At 64.0% G+C, this 297-nt stretch overlaps 1 protein-coding gene across 1 annotated transcript in view; it reads right to left on the bottom strand.

The window, feature by feature from the left end:
• LOC104493431 (myeloid differentiation primary response protein MyD88-like) overlaps window positions 1-297 on the bottom strand; it is a gene marked incomplete at its 5' end in the record, with an annotated part of 3,081 nt that overhangs the window by 2,049 nt on the left and 735 nt on the right. The gene's annotated exons all lie outside the window — the stretch shown is intronic.

Genomic DNA, 297 nt, shown 5'->3' with positions numbered 1-297 from the left:
TGCGGGGAAAAGCCAGGATGCCGTTGGCCTTCTTGCCCACCTGGTCACACTGCTGGCTCCTCCCCAGCCGCTGTCACCAACACCCTCAGGGCCTTTTCCCCGGGCAGTTTCCAGTTACTCTTCCCCCAGCCTGGAGCGCTGCAGGGGGTTGTTGTAGTCGGACTGGCCAGGGGAGCCTCTGAAGAGGTGAGCTGGCAATTTCCATTCCGCCTCGGCCGCTGCTCAGTCTCCAAACTCCACAGGAATCCTGTTTCCCCGGCCCGCAGCCACACAGGCAGCCCCGCCCCCACACACCAG

Source organism: Buceros rhinoceros, unplaced genomic scaffold (genome assembly GCF_000710305.1).
Source record: "Buceros rhinoceros silvestris isolate BGI_N320 unplaced genomic scaffold, ASM71030v1 scaffold34455, whole genome shotgun sequence".
NCBI classification, from domain to species: domain Eukaryota; kingdom Metazoa; phylum Chordata; class Aves; order Bucerotiformes; family Bucerotidae; genus Buceros; species Buceros rhinoceros.
This window is presented reverse-complemented; position numbering and strand designations above follow the sequence as displayed.